Raw genomic sequence first — 22,588 nt, 5'->3', positions numbered from 1 at the left:
TTGCTCATCCCTAGTCACAATAATGACTGTACAAGCGTCATGGACGCATGTACAAACAGTGTTTTTTTTTTTTTTTTTCTCCCTAAAAAATGTCTAATGCGTATGAATACGCACGATAATTTATCTGCCATTCATGGAACAGGGGAGCACGTGCCACTGCCCACTGCTCATGAAGTGCCAGGGACAGCATGGCGGGAACGGAGCCCCTGCTGAGTAAAGACTGTGCCCAGGTGATGTGCCAGCGTGCTCTGAAGGCTTCTATCTGCAGCTGGGAGCTCAATGTGGAGGTTTATGAATGGAAAAACTAATAGCCAAGAGGCTAAAGAAAACCCTGTTTCTGACCCTTGTTACAACAAAAATTTGGTGACTAAAAATTTCATTTGGCTCCTAAATTTTTCAGATTAGGAGCCAATGGCTCCTTGATTTTGTGTGTGTTTTTTTTTTTTCCTGTAGCACTGGAATAGTATGGAGGAATAATTGTCATGGACGATCTCGCAACAGGAGATCGGTGAGACTGGTAACACGTGGTTTGATCTGACGTGGTTTCCGTTTGTATCAAATGATGTCTGCGGTGTTTCTGGTGCTTGCCGCACCTTCTTTCCCCAGGTGTGGCTATTAGGGTAATTTAACCTTCTCTATCTATAGTTGCTTCTCCCACAATGCTGTGCGGTTTATAGCTTCTGTTTGGACCTTTGGATAGATTGTGGTTGGATCTCGGCTGAGTTCCTGGTGCTTCCATTGCTCCTTTGAAGTTAAGTCTTTCCTTTCACTTTTGTATTTTGTTTGGGTTCTGTGTGTTGCATTTCCCTATTGTTTGTATTAGGCCTGAAGGAGACTCCTGTTTGTCCTTTTTGGAGGAACAGGTAGTCTCGTCCCTGCCATTAGTACCAGGGTCCTATAGGACTCTAGGTATTCCTGCGTATGAACTCGCCTACCTTTGGGATCTGTTCATACTGGTAGTCAGTCAGGATTCTGGTTAGGGATTTCACTAGGCGGCGTCTATCTTCCTTCCCTAGTTCTCAGGCCTGATTGCCTGTTCCTTCCCTCCTATGCTCGGTGTGGGAGGGAGCGTGACAATCACGCTATGGGCTTGGTTTTCATGGGTTGACCTAGGCCGCTTAGTTCAGTTGAAGGAAAATCTTGATGCTGGGCTTAGCCCTCTGGTACTGTGTACGGTTGAAGCCAGTGATTGGCAGCAGTGGTCAGGTGTGGTATATAAACATGTTGTCATTACTGACGTGGAAATGACGTCAAGTCTACAACAATGGAGGAGGATCAGAGTATCGGTGCTACGTTGGGGGTTGTCTGATCCGATTTAGTATAATTTTATTCCCTTTCATTCAGCAAATTTTTATTTTACCTTGAACAAATTTTTATAAAATTTTTTTTTTTGGGGGGCTGGGGCAGTATTTATCAGCAGTAAATGTAAAACCTGGCCTTGTGAACATGGCCGTATATCTGCTTCAGTTTTTGGACCCATGTAGTAGTCTTTGGTGCCGTACTGTACATCCGCATGCCTCTGATTTGTATACAGAAGCACATCAGAGGTTTTTCGTGGGGCTTATGCACTCGTCTGTATGCAGTTTGAGAAGCACGGCGCGTGTGTTGGCGGCTCATCTGACCCAAATTCGCTGCATCATAGTGAGTTATAATGCATTGAGTTCCTGTCTGACTGCGGCTCTATAGTATTTTACTCCCATCATCTTGTGGATAGGTGAAAAGGTCCAGCCTCCGGTAATGGTAAAAAAAAAAAATAAAATCCAGTATTTATTCCGTCATCTTTTTAAAATGTATCCACCTAATCATGTGGGGACAGTTCAATAGACCTACAGTCAGATAGGAACTCTCTGCATTGTAAATTACTATGATGCTGTGAGTTCGGCTCAGATGAGCCACAGTCTGTCCAGGAGATATGGCCGACACAAGGACTGCTTGAGCCCTTACAGGAAAGTCGTGCACAAAGAGTGACCCCCATATAACGATTGCTTCTAGGGGAGACTACTTTATATCGTACAGTGCTGTGCATGGCACCATATGGGGGCACCCTGCCTACGGCTCTGTAGTACGATAGAGTAAGGGCTCTTTACACAATGCGCTGCTATGTTCCTTCTGTGCAAATGTCACATCTGAAGCCCGGCCACAAGTGCCTCCCAAGCAGCTGGAAATATTCCCAATTCTTTGCAGATTTCCACTGACGCCTAACGCTCAGACATTGCAGGGAGGTCACCCTTTCATGCCTTGTCCCCGAAGCCTTTCACATTTGCACCCAGCAACTTGTTTACAGCTTAATTTATTAAAACGGTGTGAATTTCTAATTAGTAGTGAACTGAATAAATATACGTGGTTGGAAAGTTAGAATTGTGACTGTTGTCAGCACGTGGCAGTAAATGGCTTCGAGACAAGAATAGAGAAGCGACAGGCCCTCTAGAGAACATGGCTGCTTTTCGTGCAAGGCATATTCCTCCACGTCCCTCCCCGCCGTATTGAGCAAGCAAACATCCTGTTTGTGATGCAGAGGAAAAAGACTTTTTTTTCTTGCAGTTTTGGGTTGTGACTGGCTTCTGCATTGAGGTGTCTTGTGCATTGGTCATTCATTTCTCCTCATTTCTTGTTTCATTTGTGCATTTTGGAGATAAAACGGATGCAGAAGCCCACGTCCTGCCGCAGCGATCCAGACCAGGGAGCAGCAACCTCCGGCACTCCAGCTGTGGCGAAACTACAACTCCAAGCATGCACAATTGCCTGTCTGTTCTGAGATCTCCCATAGAAGTGAATGGAGCATGCTGGGAGTTGCAGTTTCACCAAAGCTGGAGTGCCGAAGGTTGCTGATCCCTGCCATAGACTCTAAAGGGATCCGTCCGCCTTTGACTTTTCACCCGGAAGCAGCTGGATCCCATTATAGTCTGAGGTCAGGCTGCGCGCGGCTATGCCGGATCCGGAGAACTAGGGAAGGCTGTTCTCTGCCTTGAACGACTTGTGCCGCAGATGTGAACGTACCTCGTCGATGGAATGAAGGTGGCAAACCAGACGGCAGTGTCCTGGGCCCCTCTTCAAAATGGCGTATGATCACCGTGGATCTGGGGCCTCAAATCTCTCCTGCTCCACCATTGCCCAGGTTATATAAAGCCTAAGGGAGATTGGCTTTTTCTTGGCACAGCTTGGTTGGCACGTGAAGAAACCCTACCGAAGCAATGCTTGAAGGCGCTGAAAGCTGTTAGTGTAAGAGACGTGTCTGAAGGACAAACCGGTCCCGAAACATTATACACAGTACAGAAACCTGAAATTAATACTTGAGCAGGACCCGTCCCCTCTCCTGACATGTCTGTTTAGTAACTACTGGCATTCCCCATGTAGTACCAATTCTGGAGCATCTGTTCTTATGACTGTTGTGCCGTTCCTCTGTTATTCCTGCTAGTTTGAGTGAATTTCCACCAGTCTGCTATAAAGGTCAGGTTGGGTGTTCCCGTTGGAGAATAGTGGTCATTTAACACGGTCATAAGAATAGATGTTTTTGAATTATTACGGGGGGGGGGGGGGGGGGGGTGCAAGTAGTTACTAAAGGAGACGTGTCAGGAGACAAGTCAAGGGTAAAGTGAATGGGGTGACAATATTTGCATGAATGAAAGGCAAAACAATTCCTCAATCGGAAGTGTAGAAATACATGAATGGGTGTTGCTACTTAAAATAGTAAAATTACAATAAAGCAATGTGAGCGTGCAGTGGGACCGCTGGTGGTTCGCTGTAATCACTTCTCGGGGCTCCGTGAAGCAGAAATCCGTAGTCCGCTCAGGGGTGGGCTGAAGTTTGAGTCTGTGAGTAAATGAAAGCCATGGTCTGTTGGGGGATACTGTGCCCCAGCACGGGTGTAACTGAACCGCCTGCTAATGGGAGTCTGGGGTCAGTTCTAGAGGTTCTGTGTGGTGGCAGACGCTGCCTGTAAAACGGTGTCTTGTTCCGGTGCAGAAGTGTCTCCTGCGCATGCTCATGGGGGAGGTCCGGAGAAATGGCTGTTGGCCGGACTAAGATGAAGCGTGCTGTTGTCTGACCGGGTCCTTTTAGTCCGTAGCAATTTTGTGCAACGCTAATATAAGGCTAAAAAACTTTAAAGGGATTTTCTGAGTGTTTTGTACTGAAGATCTATCCTCGGGGTAGGTCCTCAATAGATTGGTGGTGTCTGACCTGAGCACCGCTGCCTCTTCCTAGGCCGGTGACCCCGCGTTCTCCAGGCCCAGGCGCAGCTCGGTCCTGATCAGCAGGGGTGCTGGGTCCTAATGACCCTTTCTGAGGATTGTCTCCTATCGGGTAAACCCCTATATGAAGAATGCTGTACTATTCTTTGTCATTCCTAGCTAATTAGAAAATACTATATCTGACAGCATTCAATATCTAGCAGACGTATGTCCCAAAATATTTTGCAATGTTCTGTATGTTTAGAAAGTCGGCGAGGCACATTTACTTGTATTTTTATATTTATGTCTTAAGCTGAGGATATTCCATCAGATCGGCAGAGGTCCGCCACCCCCTCCGGTCAGTGGGAGCAGCACCGTCCGCCAAACAGCCCGTGTAGATCCGGAGCTAGCTATTTGGCTGGGGTGCAGGTTGTCGGACCCCCGCCAGTCTCCTATCGATGTCCTGTGGATAGGCCATCAAAATCCTTCAAACCTGGCATTTCATATGAAGTTACTCTAAATTAAATTTAGTCGTTTCTTATGCTGTCCTTGTGCCAAAAATGAGGCACTATGTCAGCTGCTGTGTGACTCCAGTTTTCTGGCATAAATTTTGAATTGCGGTAAATGCCCCGTCCTTTTCCACTAAAGTGATGTGAGCGACGGCAAACGGTGAGCTCCCACATTAATGCACCTCTGACACGCCAGAAAACTGGTGTTACAACCTTCGTACATTGTGGCCATCTGCTTCTATAGGGTTTGTACGGAGCCTGTATAGACCTTAGGAGCCCAGCCCCACCGCCGACTCGTCGTACCGTCACGGCTTTATGGGCACATCGTGTGTCTCTCCGATTTCTGTCTGGATAAAAGAATTGCACCCGCTCCTGGCATCAAATTATGAATGAGGGGCCGGCCTGCCCACGCTGTGCCCCCTTTTTCTGCCACCTCAGAAATGGTTTTTAATGCATGTTAGTGTACCTCCAGTTTCTGAAATGGGCTCCGGCCACGAGGAGCGTGTATCCTGCAGCGCTGGCTTGTTGCATTTCCATCTATGTTACTTGCGGATTTGTCGCAGATCTTTCAGATTTGCTGCGTAGATGGCTTTTTTTTTTTTCCCCCCATCTCCTTCATTTTGCTGTGACAGTACAGGGCTTCAGATCTGCTGGATGAGAATCTGTGACATATCTGCTGCTTGTGAACAATCCCTCATCGTTCATGAGTTGACTAAAATTTTATTTTTATGAATCCTTATATCGCTGCCTTTTACTTTTACCACAACTCAAAACTGCCCGTAGGCTCGTCTGTGCCCCTAACTAGGCAGTAGGAGATGGGGGGGGCCCCGTTCTGCCTCCTAAGCTATATTGTCGTCAGTCTGTAGGATCCTACTGAGTGAGGTCACACTGGGTGGGATTGCTGTACCTACGGATAGCTCACATGTCTCAGAAAAATGCACCTTCTGCAGAGTTCAGGGGTCACCGTCTGCTGGATTTCCTTTGGATCAGTCGCTGCTTTCAGTATCTAGTGATACCTGCAGCACGTGTAACATGCCGATGTTGTGCCGCCATCGCCACAGGTTTTTGCGTGTTAACATAATTTTAATTAGTCATTTCCAAATATTGGTCCTCGGTGCCATTCTGTGTGGGGCCCCAACCATGTGTCTGCTCACACTTTCCATGTCAGAAGAGTGGCCCGCGGCTCCTATTGGTGCACTGTGTAGCCCTTTCTCAGGCCTCCATATAGCTTGAGAATGGGGTCCGTGGCTCCCTGCTTGGCACTCCTGGAAAGAGTACGAGTTGGAGAGGTGACCGTGTATATGCTGGGCGCTCTCCATTGTAGTTTATGGGTGCTGTGAACACCCATATTATTCAGTGGAGGGAGCCACATGCATGCAAAGTCTCCTCCTCTGGGTGTGCATTCGGTGAGAAGGGGACCCCCATCTCTTCCGATAAGTGGTGGTCTTGGAAGTGGAATCTGCACCATCCAAGTTTTTTGTATGGCCCTTGGTAGTGTTCAGAGTGGTCCTCGGACCCTGTGTGCAGCCTATGGTCGCAGGTGATTCCTATCCGGACAGTGATGTAGTGTGGCCCATCCATCTAGGTGGCTAGTTTGGCTGAAATTTGTCCTTCCAATTTTGCCTGCACTGGTGTGTGTTCCCTTGGAAGATGTCGCTCAAGAAGTGAAGGGGTGTGTAGCAGTTGTCTGCGATAAATATTAATTTTATTTTTCTACCCTAATCTCTACCCAAACGCTTCCATCACAGGGGCCCAATACCGGAAAGGCACAGGGGGGAGGGAGACACTGCTTCCTTCTCCCCTGTGCTGCTGAGGGAGCATGGATCGCGCTGACAGCAGCGCGATCCGTGTTCCCGATACGTTATCGGTATATCGGCAAAATAGATGCCGATAACGTTCAAAATCCTGAATATCGGCCGATAATATCGGTAAAACCGATAATCAATCGATCCCTAGTCAGTTTTATCATAATGCATTCTGAACGGAGAGCATTCCATTCTGGATGCATCCGTTCAGTCCCTCAAGTTTTTTTTTTCAACTGAGAAAATACCGCAGCATGCTGATGTTCTCTCTCCGGCTTAAAATACCGAACACTTGCCGGATCCGGCATTAATTTACATTGAAGTGTATTAGTGCCGGATCCGGCATTGTGTTCCGGCAAAACGGATCCGGCTTCCCGGTCTGCACATGTGCAGACCTTTTTAAAACTGCTAAAAAAATTAATACCAGATCCGTTTTTCCGGATGACAACTGCAGAGACTGATCCGATATTTCAATGTATTTGTCAGACGGATCTGGATCAGTCTGACAAATGCCATCAGTTTGCGTCCGGATTGCCGGATCCGGCAGGCAGTTCCGACGACAGAAATGCCTGCCAGAATCCTCTGCCGCAAGTGTGAAACTACCCTAAACGGTTGCATGTCTGTAAATCCTCCTGCACCGAGCGCCGTCTTCTCGAGCCACGTCCTTGAGCATGTTCTGCTACCACCCACTTACTTATTTTGTGCAGATACTAGATATTTTTACATGTGTATTTTGCATGACTGCTGCTATAGCAACTGATGATCAGTGCTGGTGACTGCTAACGAAGCATCGCCTATCGTTTTCTACGGACCCATTAAAGCCGCAGTCACAGCAGGAGAGCCCTTTAATAATCGGGCGGTTTGCTGGCACAGATCAGGCTACGTCGCCTATAGAATTCTATGGGCACGTGCGGTATCGCTGTGCAGCTTCAATCTTACGCGCAGCTCCCTAATGAATGTGAGAAGACATGACGGTGACGTGCTGTATTGCGGAGCTATTTTCCTCCAGCAGCATATAGAGCGGCTTACAGAAGCAGCGTGTGTATCATACGCGGTACATAGGAGTCTTGTGGGTTTCATAATTTGGATATGACTTGTTTGGACCCACGTGGTTATGTTTTTGTGTTGATATTTGTTTGGTAGAGTGGTAATAGCGGTCTCTCCCACAGTCCTACTGTTTGCTGTCAGTGGATGAAAACACCCGCAGGCTGAGAACCGTGCAGACCTGAACAGACTGTAGAATAGGGGGTTTGATGCCGCTGACGTGGATTCCCTGTCGGACTTTACTATAGGCCGAGGCCACCACAAATGTTCAAAAATTACATTCACTGTGACGAAGAAAAATGCAGGCTTTAACCCGTCGAGGACAGGGTAATTTTTTTATTTTACTATCCCCCCCCCCCCCCCCCCCCCCCCCCGCCCCCTTCCGTTTTTGTTTTTTACTTAGCTTTCCAGGAGCCATAACTTTTATATTTTTCCTTTCATCTATCCACATGAGGGCTTGTTTTTTTGCAGGACAAGTTGTGCTTTGTAATGGCTAAATAGAAATCAGAATGGGGTGAAATTGGTAAATAAATGCAATTCCATCATAGTCTTATTGGTTTTGTTTAATGTTCCCAGTGCAGTAAAACTGACCAGTTACCCTTATTCTCTGGGTCAGTGCGGTTAGTGATGCCACATTTATAAAGTTTTTCTTGTGTTTTAATAATTAAAATTTTTGTTTAAATCTTTGCAAAAAAGTTATATTCTTTGCGTCGTTATGTATTGACCCCCATAATGGGTTCTTAATTTTTAAGTGTGTATGCTTTTTTGATCACTTTTTATTAATATAAATATATATTTTTTTATATTATATAGTATGTGTGAAGTGATGGGAAAAGCAGCCAGTCAGCCATTGTGTTTTTATTTTTTTTATTTTTTTTTCCCTGTACAGGATAAAAATGTTTATTTTAATAGTATGAATGTTTTGGAACGCGGCGGTGCTAATGGTGGTATCTATATTTATATATTTTTTATATTATGGGTAAAGTCCATTTAGGGGACTTGAGCTTGTCCTAGTCCCCTAAAGGGACTTACTGCATTTCAGCTCTGACCTGCGGAACTGAAGCGCAGTACCTATGGCAGTTGGCGGTCTGATGTATTTCTGTATGCCCATTCGGATGCTACTTTATGCCGCAGGTGTTCTCTCCTAGAGGCATTGCTATAGTGCGGTGTTGTAGGAAGCACACCATGTGGCGGCACACTACTCTGGTATACTTCTGTATGCCCCTTTGGATGCTACTTATGCAGGTATAGAGGCATTGCTATAGTGCGGTGTCATGGGATGTGAACCATTTGGCAGCACACTGCTCTACTGTGTTCTCGAGACTTTAAACGGGCATTATAAATATGCTGCCAATTACCCGAAACGCTCGCTCATCGGGTTTCCTATGGTTTGTGCACACGCAAAAGTGATCTTTACCGACAGCAGATTGTGCTGTGTGAACACCATCTGCTGCCGGCAAACAACGAGTCAGTATGGGGAAGAGCGATGGCATTAGCGATCACTCCTCCCCGTACTCTGGAGGAGATCGCGGCCTGTAAATGCATCGGTCTCCTCTGCTAGCGATCAGCAGATAGTTGGGAAGGAAGCGTTCCTCGCCAACCATCTGCTGTATATAAAACTGTGCCCCAGTGGAAGAGCGAATGTGCAATGAGATCGGGCACTTTATATCAAGAAGTGGTCTTCTATAGGGTCCCGCCACGCATTGGTGTGATGGGCCTCTTTAATTGGTGTAGTAAGGTGCTTTAGAGTATGGGGCCGGTGCAGTTTTCCCACGCGGTGCTATGGTCTAACTGGTTTGTGTAGAAATGCGGATGCTGCGTTGTCGGAGTGCCTCTAACAATCTAACCTGTCTCTCTCTCTCTTATTTCAGAATCTTCCTACAAGCTTGGGCAAAGACACTGGACCTTTATATGCGACTAGCACCTCGCGGCGGCTTTCCACTATGGAGTCGGTAAATATCCAACTGCATTATTTTCCCCTCATCCTTTCTCATGCCGCCCGCTGTACGCTCCGGCTCTGCAGCTTTGGGTCTGTGACTCATCCTCCTATAAAAAGTGGATGTTGACAGACAACAGCGCCTCAGAAGCGTGTGATGGGTTTTTGCCCTTTAATTATACGCTTTGCAGATTTGTAGATGTGACGGGTTACTGCATTGTATGCATCGCTGTATGGCTTTATGTACACGCTTTACTGGCTTATGCGCTTTTACCGTTCATTTGGTGGAAAGCTCTGTTTGATCACAAGGTTTCGGACGCGACTGAGACTTATCTGCTTTACAATGATCTGGTCTGGGACTTTCCGTATTTCTTGTGCGTTGAGTTATTGTCTTGACTGTATTTATGGCTAATGGTCTTGGTTTGCTTTTAGGTGCTCGGTGTTATTTAACCAGTTATAGGCGTTTTATTTTACAGTTTCCATATTACGATTGTACTTTCTATCTCTAACTTGACTGTTCATTGTCTGGCTGACCTCAGATGTGCTCTCATTACGCAGACTGTGGTGTATTCAGAATGATTTGACCCTATCAGAAATATTAAAGCGGTTATGCCATAAAATACATTATATAGATATAGTACATGATGATCTTTCTAACAAAGCTAGAACCTGCCCTGTGACTCCCATGGATCCAGAGATCTCCCCATTCACTGCGCCAACTGTGCGCACAGCTCACAGCCTGGGAGGTTTTTTTCTCCCAGGCTGTGAGCTGTGCGCTGCGATTGGCCGGCGCTGCAGCCTAGGAGAAGGAGACGCCCACAGGACAAGGGCAGACACCGCCTACTATAACTTAAGGAGCACTGCGCCACCAATGAAGATAAGTCTCTCAATCATTCATATACAGGAGGCGGGAGCTGGCTGCAGAATCACATAGCCGGCTCCCGACCTCTATGAGCGGTAGCTGCGATCCGCGGCACCTGAGGAGTTAACTACCGCGGATCGCAGCTATTGCTCATAGAGGCCGGGAGCCGGCTATGTGATTCTGCAGCCAGCTCCCGCCTCCTGTAAATGAATGAAAGGCTTATCTTCATTGGTGGCGCAGCGGCCACAGCCCCTCCCCTCCTCTTGTCTCCTCTCCTGCTATTGGCGGCAGCAGCAGCACAGGGGGAGGAGACACTGCTTCCTTCTCCCCTGTGCTGCGGAGGGAACACAGAGAGCGCTGAGAGCAGCGCGTTCTGTGTTCCCCATACGTTATCGGTATATCGGCAAAATAGATGCCGATACCGATAACGTTCAAAATCCTCAATATCGGCCGATAATATCGGCCAAACCGATAATCGGTCGATCCCTAATACTTACCGTCCGTGCGGCTCCCCGGGCGCTCCAGAGTGACGTCAGGGCGCTCCAAGCGCATTGATCACATGATCGCATGGATCACGTCATCCATGCGCATGGGGCGCTCTGACGTCATTCTGGAGCGCCCCGGGAGCCGCACGGACTGTAAGTATACCGCTCCCCCGCTCCTACTATGGCAACCAGGACTTTAATAGCGTCCTGGGTGCCATAGTAACACTGAAAGCATTTTGAAGACGGTTCCGTCTTCAATTGCTTTCAGTACACTTGCGTTTTTCCGGATCCGGCGGGCACCTCCGGCAACGGAAGTGCACGCCGGATCCCAACAACGCAAGTGTGAAAGAGGCCTTAAAGGGGTTGTCCAGGCTTTTTTATATTGATGGCCTATCCTCAGGACAAGTCGTCAATATCAGATCATTGGGGGTCTGACACCCGCCGATCAGCTGTATGAGGAGACTCCCTTGTGCCGCCTCCCTTCGGCCTCCAGCACATTACCGTAGGTGTCCCGTTGCCGACCGCATTTTTGGATCCGCAGTACACGGGCACCGTTCAGTGTGCATTCCGCATCACGGATGTGGACCCATTCACTTCAATGGGTCTGCAAATCCGGAGATGTGGAATGTGACGGAACCCTACGGAAGAACTATGGAGTGATTCCGTGGTTTTTTTCTTCCCGTACTTCCATTCTGCAAAAAGATAGGACATGTTTGTATCTTTTTGCGGAACGACCGGATCGCAGCCCCATTTAAGTGAATGGGTTCACTGCGGCTGCCCCACGGTCGGTGTTCGTGCATTGAGGCCTTCCTGTTCGCTGCTGCATTGCCATAGACCTAGCAGCAACGGGGAAAAGGCACGTGCACACTGCGCGCACACCATCTCCTCATACCACTGATCGTCTAGGGTGTCGGACCCCCGCCGATCTGATATTGATGACCTATCCTGAGTATGTCATCAATATTAAAAGCCCGGAGAACCCCTTTAAAAAGAAATGTGGGGCTGCACTTTGGATACGCTCGTCTACATGAGGCCTAAATATAAACACGTGCCGATTGATCTACTGTGTCATCAGTCACTGTTGTTTTTGGATGACTTATCTGCCTGCGTAACGGGACCCTTAGTGGATGATGGTTCGATGCCAGTTCTGTGGGTACCTGTGGTGGGTCAGGATGTTTGTACTTTGTGTCTGGGTTGGAAGGCTACTAGAAAAGGGATTATATTTTATGGGCTGCTCGCCGTTCCTTCGCATTGTACTGAACTTTCCCTTTTTAGTCCTCGCCGTCGCCCTCCTTGGCTGCCGTTCAGCTTATTCCGTGCACATTTAGCAGCCCTGATTTCTTGTTTGCTTTTTCTCGTGACGTTCCTTCCTCTCTTCTGCTGCATGTCTGGGCTCAAGCATCTTAATGGACTCATTTTGTGAGTGTTACATTGTGCTCTCTCCCCCGCACCATTTGCTTTGTGCCTTGGAGCGGGTGTGTTCTTCACGTGACTCTCTTTCCATATAGTAGCTTGTTAACTCTGCTTATTTCTTTGTTTTGAGGCTGGGGCCCGGCTTCCCGCTTTTTGCTTGGCTTCTTGCGTGCAAGCAATTAACAAGCTGCTACATGGGAGACATTTACTTAATGCTTCTTCTGTTGTGTCTAACGACAGGGACCTTCTGATGGAAGTGAATCATTTCTATTTAGTTAGTTTGTTTTTTGTTTAGTTTTTCTCTGTTAGAATTACTTGTGAAGATGGTAAATTGTGTAACAAATGAATTAAAGTAAAAGCGGGCTGCCCACGGCCGCACCGCCAGTTCTGGTCTGCGTTATTATAATTTTTTCTGTAATTAAGGCCTATCGTGCAGTTGACGGCTGCACAACTAACTTCATGGACTAAGTAGCTAGTACCCAACTTGTGCTCCTTTTCTATAGACATGTGGGGTGGCATCATAACCCTGCACAGGATATGAACTGGTCATGTGCACTGCGTCGCCTCTGAGGCCAGTCACTGGCTGCAGCGTTACACATGACTCCTGAATCTTTCATTAGGTCAAACAATCTGCGAGAACAAATCCTGGGGGGGAGTGCCCTTTTTTTATTTTATTTTTTATATAACTGTCGACTATCTTGGTTGGTATAGACTTGATTTTTTTTTTGCTAAATATATGCTGTAGATAAATGCACTGAAGGCTTTTACCTGTTCCCTAAATCTGTCATGTTGGTGGATTGCGGTGTATGCGCGCTGCAGTTTCGGAGAGCCTCGTCTCTTGTTGCTATGCAACGGCTTAGTCTGTTCAGAGATGAGTTCCAGTTTTTATTTTTTTGTTTAAGTTTTAAATTGATTTTTACTTTTCACCGTATTACAGGACACTGAATATATATTTTTTTAAAGGGGTTTTCTGGGTGTTGATGACGTATCCTCATCCCATTCATTTTGATGGGACGAGCAGGTATTTCACTGCGCCAACTCTACAAGTGAGAACGCGCAGGTAATTTTGAAATGGAACCCGTGCGCATGTGAGCACCGCTACCCCTTCAAACAGCTGACTGGCAGGGGTGCTGGGATTTGGACCCCCACTGATCTGATATTAGTGGCATGTCCTGAGGACAGGTCATCAATATCCTGCACAACGCCTTCCACCAATGGCTGGGCGATTTTGCTAAATAAATACAATAAAACCAATTTCAATTATTTTCACCAAAGGACAATTTATTTTATTATTTTTTTTTCCCCCGGTAGACATTGTATTTTAGAGACGCCATTTTGGGATACATAAAACATACTGATTTTAACTTACATTTTTTTGTGGGAATGATTGAAAAAAGCATTTCTGCTATTTTTTTGTACTTTTAAATTTGACATTCACAGTGCGGCATAACTAGCGTTACTGTTATTACAATCGCCGCAATGCCTAATTTTTTATTTTTTTTTGTGCACAATAATAGCAAAAACAATAGTTTTTATGTCGCCACATTCCATACAGACTGTCCTGTCCTCTCTCGGTCTGAACCATAACGAGCGGCCTCAATGATGGTCCTTTCGGTGGCCACAGATGACAATAACCTTGTAGTACAATCTACATGGAAATTAGTAATTATGAGGACCTGTTCTAATCTACCCTAACCTGACTATATAGATGCATTAGATTGCTCGGGCTCCAGCAGGGAACAGCCTGTCTGATCTCTGTATTCCGGCCTTGCCAGAGGCTTGAACATCTGTCTGGCCCTGCTAACTATAATGGGGGCGGACGGTGGAGGAGGTCCATCTGCAACCCAGCAAATATGCTGAGAATTGACCAGATCTCCACTGGTCCCTATTATAGACGTTCAAGCAATGCTGGATTACAGAGAGATCCCTGCCACGTCCCTACCACTAGTGGTAAACTAGCTTAACTCTGCAATTGCTTATTTGTCTTGGGGGAATGGTCCATATGTTACATGCACAAGTGAATCTATCCACCCTACGTACTGTACACGCCGTGGGGGTGCGGCCACCCACCTGTTGGCGTGGAATCGGAGGGGATCTGTGCACTGGCAGGAGCAAAGCTGATAGCCGAGGTCACCCCCCCCCCTAGGGGGAAGGGCTCGTCCGAGGCCAGGAACTTCTCACACGAATCGGTGGCAGAGCCCTTTCTGTCGTTGCTCCAAGCAGAGTCGGGATCTGCCAGCTGTGGTAGAAGTTCTGGAATTGGGGCCCTCTGCAGGATGCAGTACACGTCCTATGTGACCGCTGCGCTCAGTCAGTGTAAAAATAGTTTTTTGTTTTTTTGTGGGAAAAAATAAAAAATCAGCAGGCGATAAAAGGGAAAATTTATCATATTCATCTGATTAATCGCTAGACAGTGCTCGCACCTACCAGCAGAGACCAGTGGTCGCACAATTGTGTGGTAAAGTCATCTTGCCGTTGGCCGCTGCGGAGTTTTGTGGCTTGACCACCTGCGGCCAGGTTCGCCGTCCGGCTGTAGATAAGTTAAAGCAAAATCTCTTTACATTAAATTGTTCTGGTGACTTCAGCGTCTTGGATCTTTTGCAAAGCATGTTTGAAAATGGAGTCCATTGCTTATCTGGTTGCTATTGGCAACACTGACTTTTCATTAGCGCTTCGCGCTTGCTTTATGTAAATGTAGTAAAAGTGATGAGCGCTAGAAACGCGCTGTTTATCCTGGCGGTCTGCGGAGGCTTTGCTGTTTTAAGTTGGTGTTTAATTGAAATGATCCTCAGGCGTTCGGTTCTTCCCTTTTCTGGTCTGTTTGCGGCACGTTGGTGCTGAGGTTGACATTCTTCGCTGAAGGTAGTTTCTCTCCTTTTTTTTTTTTTTTTTTTTTCCCCAGCGCCCAGACACCGCTAAGTGGAATGTCAAAATCAGGCTTTTTCCTAACTTTCCAGTCTTAAATTTCTCCTCAGTTCTCCACAAGAATGGCTGGTTTACATTGGCCATAGCAATATAATTAACGCAGAAGTCCTAAATGGGGGACAACAAGAAAGTGTGCGGTCATATTACGTTTTGCATGTGCCCCACGACAAACTGGCCTAAGGGCGCATGACCTGACGTGGTGTTTGTGCAGCGTGGATGATGCTTGGCCAATGACTGGCTGTAGCGGTCACGTGTCCGGCTTCAAACTGGATGTTGACACAGGAGGATCCTGGGCCTTCACAGCCGGTGGGGCAGAAATGGAGCCAGAACTCAGCGGCCGGGTCCAGCCTGTAAAAATAATCATAAAGGTGAACAACCCCTTTAAAACTGAGTCCTCCAAAAATGATGTGTAGCATGTTGACTGCAGTGCGTGCTCCCCTCTGATCCCTCCTCAACCTTGGTTTGGAGGTGCACTGTTGGCATCTTCCCCCTCCAGTTTTCCACCATGTTGACAGAACGTAAAGTGGGAGCTGAGCCGCTCCCAGGCCACGTGACCTAGTCGTCACGGCGAGAAGGCCACAGCTCAGCTGTTGGACCCCCACCGATCAGATGCTGAGGATAATCAGTATGAAAAAGCTATAAAACCCCTTTAAATGTTAATAAGATTCAACACTAAAAGCAGCTAATTTAGGCTACTTTCACACTAGCGTTCGGGGCTCCGCTTGTGAGTTCCGTTTGAAGGCTCTCACAAGCGGCCCCGAACGGATCCGTCCAGCCCTAATGCATTCTGAGTGAATGCGGATCCGCTCAGAATGTATCAGTCTGGCACCGTTTGTCCTCCGCTCAGCAGGCGGACACCTGAACGCAGCTTGCAGCGTTCGGGTGTCCGCCTGGCCGTGCGGAGGCAAACGGATCCGTCCAGACTTACAATGTAAGTCAATGGGGACGGATCTGTTTGAAGTTGACACAGTATGGCTCAATTTTCAAACGGATCCGTCCCCCATTGACTTTCAATGTAAAGTCAAAACGGATCCGTTTGCATTATCATGAACAAAAAAAAAAATTTTTTTTTTTTTTTTGTTCATGGTAATGCAATCGGATCCGTTCTGAACGGATCTAAGCGTTTGCATTATAGGAGCGGATCCGTCTGTGCAGATACCAGACGGACCTGCTCTGAACACAAGTGTGAAAGTAGCCTTACTTTGTTTAAAAAAAATAAAATGCTGTAGTTGTGAGATTCTCCTTTCTTCATTATGATGGCTGTTTGTCCACCTGAGATGAATGTGTGGTCGCTGGCACTCAGTTACAGGCAGGGAGCTGAAGCAGAAAGGACACGCCGTCGGAGCTTCTACGCTGTAGAAAATCTAGCAGAGCAATTGAGATTGCTTGCTCCATGTGCGGTACATGGGACTCGCACTACATGATTTCTGATTTTTCACTCTTTTTACATCACTTGTGGCATAACCTCGTTGGCGGCTGCCTCGTTCCTTGGGTTTGCCCAGTTCTGTTTATAAGGGCATGTTCCTTTGTGACGGTCATGGTCTAAAAGCAAGCTATACTGGAGGTCTATTCTCACTGCAGGTCCTACTGGTGGTGGTCATAGTCGCTCAACAGTGGAAAAAGGCAGATTTTTTTTTTTTTATTTCTCTAAGGTGTTTGAGAAGTAAATTGTGATGGCTTTTTTTTCTTGGTGTATACAGTGTGTGGAGCCTACAGTCGGGATTCTCGGTCCATTCATTCCTTATATACACTGCTCAAAAAAATAAAGGGAACACAAAAATAACACATCCTAGATCTGAATTAATTAAATATTCTTCTGAAATACTTTGTTCTTTACATAGTTGAATGTGCTGACAACAAAATCACACAAAAATTAAAAATGGAAATCAAATTTTTCAACCCATGTAGGTCTGGATTTGGAGTCACACTCAAAACTAAAGTGGAAAAACACTACAGGTTGATCCAACTTTGATGTAATGTCCTTAAAACAAGTCAAAATGAGGCTCAGTAGTGTGTGTGGCCTCCACCTGCCTGTATGACCTCCCTACAACGCCTGTGCATGCTCCTGATGAGGTAGTGGACGGTCTCCTGAGGGATCTCCTCCCAGACCTGGACTAAAGCATCTGCCAACTCCTGGACAGTCTGGTGGATAGAGCGAGACATGATGTCCCAGATGTGCTCAATTCGATTCAGGTCTGGGGAACGGGCGGGCCAGTCCATAGCATCAATGCCTTCGTCTTGCAGGAACTGCTGACACACTCCAGCCACATGAGGTCTAGCATTGTCTTGCATTAGGAGGAACCCAGGGCCAACCGCACCAGCATATGGTCTCACAAGGGGTCTGAGGATCTCATCTCGGTACCTAATGGCAGTCAGGCTACCTCTGGCGAGCACATGGAGGGCTGTGTGGCCCTCCAAAGAAATGCCACCCCACACCATTACTGACCCAATGCCAAACCGGTCATGCTGGAGGATGTTGCAGGCAGCAGAACGTTCTCCACGGCGTCTCCAGACTCTGTCACATCTGTCACATGTGCTCAGTGTGAACCTGCTTTCATCTGTGAAGAGCACAGGGCGCCAGTGGCGAATTTGCCAAACGTCCTGCACGGTGTTGGGCTGTAAGCACAACCCCCACCTGTGAACGTCGGGCCCTCATATCACCCTCATGGAGTCTGTTTCTGACCGTTTGAGCAGACACATGCACAATTGTGGCCTGCTGGAGGTCATTTTGCAGGGCTCTGGCAGTGCTCCTCCTGTTCCTCCTTGCACAAAGGCGGAGGTAGCGGTCCTGCTGCTGGGTTGTTGCCCTCCTACGGCCTCCTCCACGTCTCCTGATGTACTGGCCTGTCTCCTGGTAGCGCCTCCATGCTCTGGACACTACGCTGACAGACACAGCAAACCTTCTTGCCACAGCTCGCATTGATGTGCCATCCTGGATAAGCTGCACTACCTGAGCCACTTGTGTGGGTTGTAGACTCCGTCTCATGCTACTACCACTAGAGTGAAAGCACCGCCAGCATTCAAAAGTGACCAAAACATCAGCCAGGAAGCATAGGAACTGAGAAATGGTCAGGTCACCACCTGCAGAACCACTCCTTTATTGGGGGTGTCTTGCTAATTGCCTATGATTTCCACCTGTTGTCTATCCCATTTGCACAACAGCATGTGGAATTGATTGTCACTCAGTGTTGCTTCCTAAGTGGACAGTTTGATTTCACAGAAGTGTGATTGACTTGGAGTTACATTGTGATGTTTAAGTGTTCCCTTTATTTTTTTGAGCAGTGTACATAGTTTCCTGAAGCTTCCTGCCGGCTACTTTGTGGCTTACATTTATCCAGTGTAAGTCTCTCATGCCACGCAGTCCATCTGGTAGAGCCAACGTCTCGCTCCTGGGGTATTAGCCGTCCATTTCCTCTGTTTCCTTCGTATCTCATGTGTTTCACAATAAGGCCACTTTCACACTTCAGTGCCTCACGTGCCCGTGTTGTCCGTGGCCTCTACAGCCCGCTCACGTATCCATTTACTTTAATGTGTGTAATAGGGCTGCAGTAAACTATTTCAGTAATCGAGTATTCTATTGATTACTCGATCGTAAAAAATAATCTAATAGGAAAAAATGTATTGTTTTCCTTTTATAAAAACTTATCAGACCCCCTGCCTTCAGTCTCCAACACCCTTCGTTCCCCCCTGTGCGATCAGCCAAAGTGCATCAGTTCCCCCAGTGCCATCAGTCCCTCCATGCCATTCAGTGCCATGTCCCGAGTGCCAGTGAAATAAAATACTTACCTTTCCTGTAGGATCACAGCTCCTTCCTCCTCTTCTCCGCGCTGCACTGGATCCTGACGTCACACAGCGTTGGGTCATAGTGCGTGCTTACGTGCACCATGACCTGACTGTGTCAGGATCCAGTGCAGCGCGGTACGGGCCGGCTGTTGACCATGGAGCGGTAAGTAATAGCAAGCGCTTCACTCCCGCTCTGTGGTCACATGACACAAACAAATCCTCGATGTAAAAAATTTGCTTCGAGTATTTTTTTTGTTTGTAAAATTACTCAATTCAATCAATAGTTTCAGCCCTAGTGTGTTCATCATACATCTGTGGTGATGCCACAGAAGCATGCCCTGTTTTGCCCCCGATTACAGATCCATCACTCAGATTATAATCTATGGATCCCAGAAAGCCAAGGACACAACACGTATGTCGTCCGTGTTTGGTGTGTGGTTTTCACAGATCGTTGCTAGACGATGTTATTGCTTCAGTGCTCAGGGCCTTGTACAGTGGTATGTATAATCCCGACAAGTCAGGAATATGGGGAGGTAAGGTTACTTTCGTAGGATCTCAATACCGGAGAAAAAAACGCTTCCATTTTTGTTCCCATTCATTGTCGAATGGGACAAAACTGAACCGAATACACCAGAATGCATTCCGTTCCATTTGGTTGCGTTCCCATACCGGTTTTCTTTCAGTCATGGGATGCGGAGCAAGATGGATCTGGCATGAAACACAATGCAAGCCAATGGGAATGGATCAGTTTTCTCAGACACAATAGAAACCAGATCTGTCCCCCCATTGACTTTCAATGGAGTGCATGACGGATCCGTCGTGGCTTATTTTTAGAGATGATACAACCGGATCCGTTCCTAACGGATGCAGTTGGTTGTGTTATCAGTAACTGAGGCATTTTTGCTGATCAGGCAAAACACGTGTGAAAGTAGCCTAAGCCCTTCGTGTGTCACCTGTGTGACGTATTTGCCAGTATTGTCCTAATGTTGGAACATGCCATAGTGTCCTAGGGCCCCATAGTAGTCCATTTGTACCATATTACAGGCCCTCTGTAGTACTGAGAGGCGTACACCTCCTTGATGCTTTGTCTTCTGAAAAAGCCAGTCTTTAGTTAATCAGAGGCTGAAAGAGCTGCCTAGAAGGTAGAATAACCTTCCGTGACACGGATTTCATCATGTCGAAAATAATAAGGGAACGTGTTCACCGCCCAGGAATCCTGCTTTTCATGCTGGCAGATAAGGTGTTGTGTAAAGTGAAGATCTAGTTGGGCACAGATGCCAGTCTAGTTTGCATCGTCGGTGTTGGCACTGACTATTAAGCATTCATCAATGAAATTGGGAAAGGAGGCCAGTGGACGCCTCCGCCTTTAGATCATGGTCAGTAGGGGCATGGCTGCTTAGTCTTCTTTCTTGAGACTCGTACACGGTTGTATGGAGATGTGTTTTTAAGGATGTCTGGAGGGACTTGTGGTGCATTCTGCAAGGACCGCTACAATTATCCGTGTCTTAAAGAGGACCTGGGGGGGGGGGGGGGATAACTCTCTCTGGGGTGAGAGCGCCTTAATCTGTGTGAGGACACTTATTGGCCATACATGCTCCTCTGGATTTTTGGGAAGAAAGGGATGTAAATGAGCTCAATGTTCGATCCTTTAAATAGGCCTTGAGACATGAATCAGATATTAAATAATCCATCACCTCATCTGCGGACTGCTGTTTCGGGGTGATTGCCCCTCATCAGAGTACTAGACCTGTCCCCTCTCCTGACATGTCTGTTTTTGCGACTACTTGCGTCCCCCTTGTACTAAGGCTACTTTTACACTGGCGTTTTTGAATTCAGTTTGTGAGATCCAGTTCAAAACGGATCAGTTCAGCCCCAATGCAAGGATCCGTTCAGAATGCATCAGTTTGGCTCCGTTCCACTCTGGATGCGGACGTTTTGGTGTCCGCCTGGCGATGTGGAGCCAAACGGATTCGTCCTGACTTACAATGTAAGTCAATGGGGGTGGATCCGTTTTCACTGACCACAATATGGTGCAATTGAAAACTGATTCGGCCCCCGTTGACTTTCAATGCAAGTCAGGACGGATCCGTTTTGACTTGGACTTTTTTTTTCTGACAGAATAATGCAAACTGATCCGTTCTGTGCAGATACAAGACAGATCCGCACCGAGCGCAGGTGTGAAAGTAGCCTAATTCTGGAGCATCTATTCTATGACTGTGCGCTGTGCCGTTCCTTATTCCTTCTAGACATTGCTAATTAATTACTATCAGTATTTATAGGCACAATATAGGATTATAAAGACAAAGCATAGAAAATGTGCTATAGCTTTGTGGTAAGTGTTTGGTTTTTGCACATAGATTCCAGGTTTGAATCCTGGGTTGTTTTTTTTTTTTTTTTTTTTTTTTTTTTTTCTTCAGGTAATAAATATTGCTGGTTTTGTTGAATAAACCAGTAATAGATTTCTTAGAAACCTGAAACCTATTATCAATACAGTAATGCTTTATTATTATATGTTTATTGTAGTATAGCTTTTTATTATGGGTTAAATAAGAGAAAAATTAGAAAAAATATTGTGCCTGTGAATACAGCAGTAATATGTATTTTGGCTTTCTGCTCAGTGTGGTGAAGCTATAGTACATAGTGTATGATATGTCCATGCTAGGACACAGCTGTGCCCTCAGCCTGCTGTCTATCCCTGTCAGTCAAAGGGAGGGGGGAGTGTGCAGAGCACAGGGGGTATAACAGGGCAGTGCTCAAACCATCCGGCCCCACCTCCTGGTGCCCCAATGGTTTATTTGCATAGGCGTAAAAACACTGCTATCTCAGCAGCTGTTTAGCATACAGACAAAAGAAAGGTATAGTTTTAATCAGCATGAGGAGCCCTACCAGCCAGCATGTCTGGTTTCAATAGTGCTGATCCTAGTGACAGAGAGACACTTTAATCTGGAGTGGCTTTGCTTTTTTAATTTAATCATAATAATGCTGTTTTTAAATCCTTTAAATATGAAATGGGCGTCATGCCTCCTGCAATCAGCGCTGTACTTTACGGCTCTACTTTACCTTTCCCTTTTGTTGTGTCATAAGAGTTAACTGCAAACTTATTTCTCACATATTCCTTCCTGTCAGAGGTTCTCTTGCAGAAAGATTCCTCAACCAGTGACTAGTTAAAGAGGTATTCCGGGTTTAATTTTTTTTTTTTTAATTTACAGAATAGGAAGTTATACTTTTTTTTTTTTTTTTTTTTTTCTAGATCCACACAATAGGCTCTCTAAAAAGAAAAAATAGTTTGGCCCATTTTAGTCTTGTAAAATGCATCTGTAGGAGATCTGTATAGGACTAAAGATGGCGTCAGTCATGTGACCTGTCGTTCAGTTAACTGTCCAGATATGACAGGTGAATAGTGTATTGAGGAGCAGAACATATGTATACAATATACAGTATTACTGCCTGCAGCAGCTTCTCATCAGGTCAGTGTAGAAGCACATCTGACACAGCTCTCCCTGTATCCCTTTTTATTTTTTTATGCAATTAACTTTATTAACATGACATCACCTAGAGACTGGAAGTTTTTTACAAATCACCTGGAAACAGGCAGCCATGTAAACAGATACAGTGAAGTAGTTGTAATAGCTGCCATTAGTCCTATGTTCATGGAAGTGT

General features: G+C 46.5%; 1 protein-coding gene across 1 annotated transcript in view; it reads left to right on the top strand.

The window, feature by feature from the left end:
* ANKRD11 (ankyrin repeat domain 11) overlaps positions 1 to 22,588 on the top strand; it is a 163,337-nt gene that overhangs the window by 23,017 nt on the left and 117,732 nt on the right. Inside the window, exon 2 of the mRNA XM_040409901.1 lies at positions 9,396 to 9,476. The gene's annotated coding sequence lies outside the window, so the exon portion shown is untranslated. The remainder of the gene's footprint in view (positions 1 to 9,395; positions 9,477 to 22,588) is intronic.

Source organism: Bufo bufo, chromosome 10 (genome assembly GCF_905171765.1).
Source record: "Bufo bufo chromosome 10, aBufBuf1.1, whole genome shotgun sequence".
Lineage (NCBI taxonomy): Eukaryota > Metazoa > Chordata > Amphibia > Anura > Bufonidae > Bufo > Bufo bufo.
Note: the sequence above shows the minus strand (reverse complement) of the source record. Positions and strands in the feature narration are given on the sequence as shown.